Below are 10,405 nucleotides of genomic sequence, written 5' to 3' on the forward strand. Positions count from 1 at the left end.
CGATTGCCACAGGACAGAGTGGAGTTTAGGGCTGTTGTACATAGGGTCGCTATGAGTCGCAGGTGACTCGACGGCACATAACAACAACAACAACAACATGCACCAAGTTGGTATAAGAATCAATTTGATGGAATTGAACTAGTTATTTTTTTTAGGATATTAACACATATAGAGGAAAATCAATAAGACTGGTTTATAGTAATAGTTAAGGATTGATATATAAATAAATATGACTCCGATAATATTTTTTATCTTGTTTTTATTTAATTTTATTATTATTTGTGTGTGTACCATCAAATCGGATATGACAGGTACAGGAAGAAATTGTCCCTCCTTCTCCATCAAAGCTTCTGGTTGATTTGAATCGCATACATCTGGGATTGCAGTGCAGCTTCTTACTCCAATATTTTTAAAATAAAATTTGTAAATAAAAATACAATCTATTTAACAATAATCCTAAGTACTAAGGAGTATTGGGAGTTTTATAACAAACACACATCATTGAATGAAAAACATTTGGTTAAAAAAATTAAAATCTCTTACGTTTACAGTTTGATTTCATTATCCTATTCATAGGATGTTAACAATGCTGTGACTAAAGTTTTTTAAAATTTTTTACTCATGTGAGAATTGTAAGATTTGATGTTTTACCTAAAAAGCCAAAAGAAAACACACAAAATAGTAATCTCTTATTGTTAAAGTAATAAACGCATGCAGTTTTATCATTCTTCAGCACAATACTGCCAAATCTATAATTTTCTAGTTTATTTCCTTCTTTTCATTCTTCTTGATTGTTTGACAGTTTTTAAATAATGATATCAGAATTTAAATGAAAATAGAAGGCAAAATTTGAATTGCATAAGTTGGTACTGCATATAAGTTTAGAGATAGAATTATTACTTAAATTTTTTTGAAAAATAATGTCATTTTAGCTTACTTATATTTTATAGATATGCCACATGATAAGAGATGTGACAGAAAAGCTGATGGTGTAGCAATAATAGTAGGTGACATATTAGCAATATAACTAAGTGTCAACTAAAGTCTTTCACAGTTACTATGCCAAGACTAAAATAGAAATCAGACACATGTTTCTATCAGATGGAGGTTCATTGGAAAGATGCAGCTGTTGCCTTCAGCACAGAAATTGAAGATAAATAGCTTCATACTTTGAGAGGGTACAACATCTCCTGATAATCTAAATTCAGGTTACAATAAGAAGTTAAAAAATTTCAGAGCCTTTTTCCAACTTTTAGTGTTTCTCAAAGCCCCCACACAAAAATATCTACATGACTTCTGTTCAATTCCATTTATACATGAATTAAGGTCTGCAGTAAAAAAACCCTAAAATGGTGATAAAAGACTGGTAATTACTTCTTAATATGTATTATCCTCATTTTGTTTAAAAAATGAAATTCCAATTTTTAGTGCACTGATACACACCCAATGAAAAGACTACATTACCCTGCTTCCCCTTGAAGTGCTAGAATTGAGTTTAAATGAACGAGATTAAGATAAAATATTGCATTTTTAGTAAGAAAGAAATACTCTCCCCTTTTTATCTTCCTTCAATCTCTCTTCCTAGGGCATGAATTTGATGTTTGTTTTCCTCACTGTCTTTGCAACCAAGCGTCCAAACCTAGGAGAGACAGACGGATAAATTAAGAGGAATCTGATTGAAGTAACTGCTGAAACTGTTATTTCAAACCTCTTAGTCTACTTCAGTAGATTTAAACATGAGATTTTAAAAAAAACCATTGTTGTTAGATGTTATTGCAATGACTATGACTCATAGCGACCCTATGAACAACAGCTTTGAACCTTTCACTATCATGTGTCATGTTGTGATCTATGGCAAGCTCAATTCACTGTGTATATCCATTTCACTGAGGGTTTGCCTCTCTATCACAGACCCCCTCCCTACCTTTCTCAGCATAATATCTTTTCCCAAGAACTAGTCCCTTCTTACATGCCTAAAGTATCACAGCTTCATCATAATTGCCTCTAGGGAGCATCCTCTTTACATTTCCTTTAAGATAGATTTATTTCACATTTTGGATGCCGCAAAGATGTCAATACTCTTTTCCAACACCATAATTCAAAGATATGTATTCTTCCTTAGTTTTCCTTATTTATTACATAATGCATAGGAAGCAATTGAAAATACTATGGCTTGCATCAGGCGCTCTGTAGTATTCAAACAGCCATCCTTATTCTCTCATCTTGCCATATTGTTGCGACTTGCAGGTTTCTGTGATAGTGAGAGATATGCTGCCAATATTTCAAATAATTGCAAGATCAGCCATCATGTACAGATTCAGCAAGCTTCTAGACTTAGAATAAAAAGCATCAGCCGTACTGGTGCCATGGAGTTAAGTACAACTCATAGCGAATCTATGAACAATGTGTCTATACCCTGTCCTATCTTGTGCCATCTCACAATCTCTGACACACTCAAGCCCATTCCGTTAGTCATTGTGTCAATCCACCTGGTTGAAGGTCTTCCTCTCTTTTGCTTATCCTCCATTTTTCCAAACATGATGTACTCTCCAAGGAATAACCACTCCTAGCAATATATCCAACGTATCTGAGACAAAACTTCATCATCTTTGCTTCCAAGGAGCTCTCTGGCTGCACTTTCTCCTTGGCATATCTGTTTATTCTTTTGGCAGTCCTTAGGATAGTCAGCATTCTTCTCTAACATCACAGCTCAAAGGCATCAATTGTTCTTCCATTCTTATTCATTATCTAGGTTTCAGATGCATAATGAGTGACTCAAAAGACCATGACCTGAGTCAGGCACACCTTAGTCCTCAACAAACATCTAAATCCAAACCTTACACTGTTGTTGCTGTTGTTATGTACCATCAAGTCAGGACTCATTCATAGCTGTGCCCCTTTAGAAAGTTTCCAGAGATAGTAAATCATGCAGGAGATGGTTGTTCATCATTGTCTTGTGGAGCAGCCTGTGGATTCAAATTGTGTGACTTTTGGATTGCAGCACAACTCCTTACCACCAGCTCACCATACTGTATTTGTTGTGTACCATTGATTTGAATTTACCCATAGCTGATCCTCCAGTGGGTTTTCAGAGTCAGTTAATAACACAGAAAGAGATTGCTCATCGTTCTCCACAAAGCAACTGGCGGATTCAAACTGCATGCCTTCAGGATTGCAGTGCAGCTCTTTGCCACTAGGCCACCAGTGTTCCCTAGTCTACCAGACTGTTATTGTTGTTGTTATGTGCCGTCGAGTCACTTGTGACTTATAGCGAACCTATGTATGACCACCCTAAACCCTGCTCTATCCTGTGCCAATCGCACTGCATCTGATACACCCATACCAGTTACCCCAGTCACTGAATCAATCCACCTCATAGAGGGTCTTCCCCTCCTGTGCCATTACTCCACCCTCCCAAGCATGACATCCCCCTCCAAGGACCTGTCCCTCCTCACAACATGTCCAAAGTATGTCAGACGAAGCCCCAGAACCCTTGCCTCCAAGGAGCAACCTGGTTTCACCCTTTTCAGGATGAATGCATTTGTTTCATTAGCAGTCCGTGGTACACACAATACTCTTCCCCAGCACCACGGCTCCCAGCACCACAGCTCAAAGGCATCAATTCTCCTTCTATCCTGCCTAGTCATTGTCCAACTCTCTGATGCATAACAAGCGATTGCAAAGACCATGGCCTGTATCAGGCACACCTTAGTCTCCAGAGTGACACCAGTGCTCTTCAGTACTTTGGAGAGGTTCCTAACAGCAGACTTTCCCATCACAATACGTCTTTTAATTTCCTGGCTGCTGGTTCCAAGATTGTTGACTGTGGAGCCAAGCAGACTAAAGTTGTTAACGATCTCAATCTCTTCACGATCCATCCTGATGCTGTCAACTGGTCCAGTGGTGAGAATCTTTGTCTTCTTGATATTGAGCCTCAATCCATATTGTAGGCTGCAGTCCTTGACCCTCTGCAGCAAGTACTTCAAGTCCTCCTCAATTTCAGCAAGCAAGGTCATGCCATCTGCATAACACAGATTGTTGATAGACTTCCACCAATCCTGACACCAGACTAGTACTTGCTAAATGTAAGAAGCAATGTGTGTGTGCTCTTGGAGCCCATAGGGCTCACATGAGTTCATCACAAAGATATTCAAGGTTTAGCTGTTTGAACCCAAAAAACCAACCCAGTGGTATCTCAGAAGAAATCCCTGACAAGCTTCCAAAAGGCCACAATCATGAAAATTCTATTAATTACAATTTGACTTGAAACAAGAGGTCATCATAACTTATAAGCATCTGTGCAGTAACTAATTTAGATTTTTTTGGGGGTGTTTACTGTTGTAAGAAATACAAAAGAGAAATAGAATCTACCTTTGCACATTGGAGAGAGACTCAGAACTTAATTTGAGTGACCTCTTTAGTAAGTGAAAGATATTGCCTTCATCAGAAGAGAAGTTCAATCATATCTATTTGATATTTTAAGTAAGGTAGTTTAGATCTTGGATCTTCCATAATTAAGAAAAGAGATAAAAACTGAAAATTATGACTAAAGAAATAATTGCTAAAATAGTCATAATGGTTAAAATACATATGCCATCCCATGAGCATCCTATTTTAGACACTTTTAGAGAAGTATAGGTCATAAGTTCCTTTATTTATACATAGTCAATCTCTGCACTATATGAGACAATATGATCATGTAGTTGTGGATATTGAAAAATACCAAATCACTTTTTCATTCATATGACCATACTAAATCTGTGTCTGAGGCTCTCTCAAAATAGGAAACAGTTAGGACAATGATTATTTCATTGAAATCATCTCCAGAACAATATTAGATCTTCTGTTTTCTGCTCTAAGGAGCAACAAGAAAACAGGATGTACAATTATTATCTACAACTCCAATATTTAAGAAAAGATGCTACATTCTTAAGTGTGAATCTCTCTTAAGACCTGGTAAGTCAAATGTGTATACAAGTAATTGTTGTTAGGTGCTAACAAGTGAACTAGGGCTGAGTGATAAAATGAAAAGGTCTGGAATGCAGAGAGAAGTGTGGACTCCTGAGGCTCTGATCTTTGATCTTCCTCAGTAAATGTTTGAGCTTTTTACTTCAATTGTTCCAGGCTATGTCATCTGCATATTGTTAAGAGTCTTTACTCAGTTCTGTTAACAGATTCCTTCAATAATTAAACTGCTGCTTGTTTTTGCTCATCATACAATTGAAACATGTTTAGTGAAAACATACAGCTCTGATACACATATCTCCTCATTTTAAACCATGAACTAGTCCCTTTTTCTGTTGCTAATTCTTTATTTATAGATAGATTTCAAGTAAGCATAGTTAAAGAGGCCTAGATTTCCCATTTTTACAATGTAATTTATAATGTGTTATGGTCTACAAAAGTGAATACCTTTGTAGAAATATTTCAATTGATATTCCATCAATTATTGGAACTTTGTTTTTCACCAATGCTTTTAACTGTATCCAGAATTTCTGCCTTCTGGACAATCAATTCTTAATCATATGTTGTCTCCATGTTACATGGTAAATTTTTGATCAATTCTTTTGGATGCATTAATTCTGTATATTTCTTTCACATTCCTTTTATGTTCCCTGTGTCACTCAATATTTTAGTTATGTAATCCTTCACTAATGCAACGGAATGCTTGAATTTCCCCTCAGTTCTTTTGTCTTGAGAGAATTCAAATATGTTCTTCTCTTTTAGCTTTCTAACCCCAAGTCTTTCACATTTTGTTATAGTAATTTACTTAGTTTTCTCAAACTGCGTTTAGAAGTATTTCATTCAAGCCTCTTAATTTTTTTTTATATTTTGCTTTAATTCTTTATGCTCTACAATAAATTAAAGATTCTCTTCTGGTGTGAGTTTTGGTCTTTCTATTCTATCCTTTTAATGACCTGTTACTTTCTTCTTTTGCTGTGACCCTGATGCATTGCACAATTTGATTAGTCTTCAGTCTTTACTGTGCAGTACACCAATTTTACTCTTGAAATAGTCTCTAGTTCAAACCTTGGCTCTCATGAACTTGTCTTTCTCCAGTTTCAACTTGAACTTGCATATGAACTTGCATATTAATGGCCTTCTCTACAGTCAACTGTTGGAATTTTCCTAACAAATGATATTGAGGATCATATAGAACAATGTATATTTTCATGTAATTTCTCAGCCAAAAATTGAGCTCAGTTAATACAGAAAATCTAGAAATACAATAAATATTTTCATATAAATAATTGACATTGTCTATAACGCTAAAGCCCTTCTCACCATTTTGGAGTTGGATGACATGGCTGGACTCTATAACTCTTGTTTTGGTTGAGGATCTCTGTGAATTATTTGGTTGTTTTTATGTAAGGCTCCTGTTTAGAGTCAACAAGACCTCCTGGAGGGCCCTTATTATTTAAAAGTTGGGCCTGAGGGAGTATATTTTAATCCCTTGTTAGTATATTTTGGAGAAACATTTTTCTAAATCATACAGCACTCTGGTAAATTTGCTGTGATGAGGTAATCTGAGTTTGCTGTGACAATGAATCTTGCTCCATTTGTGTCTCAAACGCCATAGTGGAACAACTGTGCCATAGGTGTGCCAAACATCATTATGGCTACCCATCATGGGCAGTGTTTTGGTGTAGCTCCCAGTTTGTAAGCAGGAGTGCCATCCACTTTCTAAGCCACATGTCTCTGGAAACTCTATGAACTTGGAGAAATGATGATAGTTACTCAAAGCCTTCAAGTCTTTTGTTAGTAGGGTTGCAATAAGTCATGCTCGACTCAATGACAATAAACAAAAACAACACATATTTATTAATGAGAAAGTAAGCTTAGAACCTTATTTTATTTAGTCCCCACGCTATAGGAATGGAATAGTAATTTCTACACCAATTGTGATTTATTTTTATTTTTTGTGTGTATATGTATTATAATATGTAACTCTAGTTTAAATAATTAGCGTTTGGGCATTTGTTTCCTGGCACTAATATTCTGCCTCTTCCAAGTTCAATAGATTGTCCCATCCTTGAAGTCCTATTTCATCTGAGAATTAAGTTATGAGTTGATAATTTTTATTCTTCCCAAATACTAGATCAGGAGTCTCAAACTTAAATATCAACAGGGGCCTGGCAAGTAACAGTGAGGGAGTAGCCAGATGCAAGACAATAGGACGTGCTAAGAATTGCATGTCCCACCTAAAAAGTACAGCTGCTGCCTAACTGTGACAGATTGTTAACATATAGAAAACAAAATCTGTTACATTTTCTGATTTTACATTTTTAAAAGAAACAGACAGAAATCCACATTTTTCTGAGAAATTTCCAAATTTTTAAAATGTTGACAACTAATGCGAAAATAAAAACACTGTTTGGTCCAACACACATATGCGCATAAACTTTGTGGGCAAAACTTGGCTTTAAGTTTGATTTTGCAAATTTTGGATTATAGTTTTTTCTCAAGACCTCAACTCCATTATAAATCTTTACATAACTGAAATGCCAATAATAGTAAAATATTCTTTGTAAAAATTTGTATGGATTTTTGAGTTGGGGCGGGTAAGAACTCTTGAAAATGACTCAGAATATTCTGGAGAAGGAGCATGGCATAGAGGAAAAAAGCATCCAGGAACACATTGCTTATGCCCACATTCTAGTTCTACTATTGTAATCTGGTGGTAGTGCATCAATGTAATTATTATCCATGATGTGATCAAATGTGATCAATCAATTAGACACAGTGAGATTAGAACTGGTTTCAATATGTAATCAGGTCACAGCTCTGGTCTGAGGTTTAGGGTATTTCTTAGGAGCATGGCTTCATGCTTTACCTTATATCTTACATGAAATAAAAGAAAAGAAAAGAAAGCAAAATAAAAGAAGGGATTTGACGCTGACAAAAATAAAACTAATTCAAAGCAGAGTGCATTCTTTGAATACAGAATACCTGCATTGAGTATATGCAAATCTATGGAAAGATTAATGTCAAAAATAGAGACTGAGACATGCAGTGTGGGTGGAAAATATGTGGCACCCATAGTGCTTTGGAATAAAGAGAGTTGTCTAACTACACCACGGGGGACCCCTTAAACTCAAGAGGAAGGGAACAGGACATCTCAAGATGGGTGGAGATGCTATTTCTGGATGGGAACAACAGGCTTCCTGGTTTGCTGTTCAGGTATTTTAGGAAAAATACTACAGCAAGACCATCGACCCTGTAGGCCTTAGACCAAGAAGGGAGCACAAATATGCAGGTTTTTTTAAAAATTTGCCATTATTTGGGTCACTATATAGTTACAATAGCCTATCATCTACTAAGAAAAGACTCACATAATGTCATGAAAACAGCTGTCTGCCTCAGTCATCATGAAAAACAAAAGAGCACTTCTAAAAAAGCAGACACAAAGAATACTGCAGATAGAACCAAAAGAAATATTTTAATGTGGAGTTATTCAAACATCTACAGAAGAAGATGCAAATAATGGAAGAAACATAAAGAAAGCAAAAGCCTCAGAGACAACAATCTATAAGAAATATATCGATGAGGAGCAACTTGAACAGCCATGAAAGAAAATGCAAAAGATGGAAAAAAGAATTCGTAGTATAGACAAACAGAAAAAATAAATTAAAAAGTCATCACAAGAAAGAAAGGAACAGCCAATACGGTATTGGAAATAACAGAAAACCATGAAAATGCAATCCAGTATATTAAGACCAAAATGACAGAAGTATCTAACATGCTGGTAGAACAAAAAGGTAGAAATGAAGAGATGGAACAGAGTCAATGAGCCTCCCTGGAAATATATTAAAAGAAAAATAAAAGATGAAATGTAAAGAAAATGAAGAAACCACAGAATCATGTTGGATAACATCAAAAGGAACAACATACGTATGATTAGAATGCCAGAGCAGGAGAATGACAGGAAAATCACTGAGAAAATTTTAGAAGAAGTACTAGAAGAAAAATACAGGGGTATTTTGAAGAACAAGGAACTTCACATTCAAGAAGCACAGAAAATACTAAATAAACTAGATCCAAAAAGAAAAACATCAAAACATATCACAGTCAAATTCTCCAAATTAAAAGATAGAGATAGAATTATAAGAGCAGCACAAGGAAAACAAAGAGTCACATACAAAGGGAAAAATAACTAGGTTAAGTATTGATTTCTCATCAGAAGTCATGTTAGCTAGAAGATAATTGGACAATATATACAGGAAGTTGTAAGAAACAATTGCCAGAAAAGGATTCTATACCCAGTAAAGCTCACCGTCAAATATAAAGGGAAAATTGGATCATTTGCAGAAAGAAGGAACTTAAGGAATTTCTGAAAAGGAGACCAAAACTACAAAAAATTTTAAGTGAAGTCCTTCATATGGAGAAGCCAAAGGAATATGGATGGAGCATGGTAATCAGAAAACAGAAAAAGAAGCACAGCAAAATGACAATGGTAAAACCTGGCCTGATAATGATCACACTTAATGTAAATAGACTAGATGCATTAATTAAGAGAAAAAGAGTAGCAAAATTGATAAAAAAACCAAAATCTCATCAATAGATTGTCTATGAGAGACACATCTTAAAAAGGAAGAGAAAGACAGACTAAAAAATCAAAGGCTGGAAAAAAAATATGCCAAGCAAATGACAACCTCAAAAAAAGCAGGAATGATAGTCCTAATATAGGATAAAAAGACTTTAGAATGAAAACCACCATGGAAGATAAGGAATAGTATTACATACTGATATACACTATAGATCAAGAAGACATAATATTGGTCAACATTTATGCACCTAACAATAGACCTGTGAAATACCTTAAACAATGATTAACAGAATTAAAGAAAGAAATTTACAGGGCCACAATAGTGGTAGGAGAAACACATCACTCTCACCAAAGAAGAAACTCAACAAAGATGCAAAAGGTCTAAACTATACAATCAGCCCACTTGACCTTGTGTATATATTCAGGGTACTTCCCACAACTAACACTCAGTTCATCTTTTTTTCTCATGTGCACATGGTACATTCTCCTGAATCAATCACATATTAGGACACAAAACAAGCCTCAACAATTAAAAAACATTGAAATAATACAAAATAATTTCTTAGATCACAATGCCATAAATCTAAAAATTGACTACAGGAGGGTAAACCTTACAAAGCCACCCATACGAAGCTGAATAACTCTCTGCTAAAACATGATTAGGTTATAAAAGAATAAAAGGATGAAATTAAAAGTTCCTTGAAACAAATGAAAATGAAAATATAACATACTAAAACTTCTGGGATTCAGTAAAGACCATCAGAGGGCAGTTCATAGCAATAGGCACACAGGAAGAAAGAAAAAAAATCAATTCTCTAACTCAACACCTTTATAAAATAGAAAAAGAACAATAATCTA

General features: G+C 35.2%; 1 pseudogene; it reads right to left on the reverse strand.

Moving 5' to 3' along the window:
* LOC102860346 overlaps window positions 1–6,578 on the reverse strand; it is a 28,506-nt pseudogene extending 21,928 nt beyond the window's left edge.
* Window positions 6,579–10,405: the final 3,827 nt, after the last annotated feature.

Source organism: Elephantulus edwardii, unplaced genomic scaffold (genome assembly GCF_000299155.1).
Source record: "Elephantulus edwardii isolate Elephantulus edwardi_28Jun2011 unplaced genomic scaffold, EleEdw1.0 scaffold00043, whole genome shotgun sequence".
NCBI lineage: Eukaryota > Metazoa > Chordata > Mammalia > Macroscelidea > Macroscelididae > Elephantulus > Elephantulus edwardii.